The following is a 558-nucleotide window of genomic DNA, read 5'->3' as shown; positions in this document are numbered from 1 at the left end:
ATATCAGTTATCATTTTTATTTTATTTATATAATATAATAATTACTTATTAAGTTTATATATTCTTATTACTTAAATACTTATTTTGTTGCCTAATACTAAGTATAACTATAATAACATTAATTAGAGGCTATAGTTATATTATAAAAAAACTAAAATGGTAAAATCTGAAATGTTATAAACTTATAAATGTATACTCAAATGTATGTTCACATATCAAAATTATTAAAATTTATATAACATAAACAAAATTATTAAAATATTTTGTATTTCCTATTTAAAACGTTTATTTAAAATACATGTTTCTTATTTAATATTTTGAGTTAGTTTTTGAAATATAGTTTTTACTTAAAATAAAAAAATAGATTTCAAGAACTTCTTTTAAGTATATAAAATAAGTTATTTTAAATAAATATTTTCGAAAACAATTTCTTATTTAAAATAAGAATATTCTTCAAAAAGAAATTTAAAATAAAAAAGCAAGCAATTTTGACATTTTAAATAAAAGTTATTATATATTTTAAATAAATAAAATGCATTCCAGAGTCCTATTTCTTAT

The 558-nt window shown here is 14.9% G+C and overlaps 1 protein-coding gene across 6 annotated transcripts in view; it reads right to left on the bottom strand.

Annotated features, from left to right (window-relative positions):
• Aldh-III (Aldehyde dehydrogenase type III) overlaps positions 1-558 on the bottom strand; it is a 21,356-nt gene that overhangs the window by 2,654 nt on the left and 18,144 nt on the right. The gene's annotated exons all lie outside the window — the stretch shown is intronic.

The sequence above is a fragment of the Trachymyrmex cornetzi genome, unplaced genomic scaffold (genome assembly GCF_001594075.2).
Source record: "Trachymyrmex cornetzi isolate Tcor2-1 unplaced genomic scaffold, Tcor1.1 scaffold276, whole genome shotgun sequence".
NCBI classification, from domain to species: domain Eukaryota; kingdom Metazoa; phylum Arthropoda; class Insecta; order Hymenoptera; family Formicidae; genus Trachymyrmex; species Trachymyrmex cornetzi.
The sequence above is the reverse complement of the archived record's forward strand: the minus strand, read 5'-3'. Positions and strand labels throughout refer to the sequence as shown.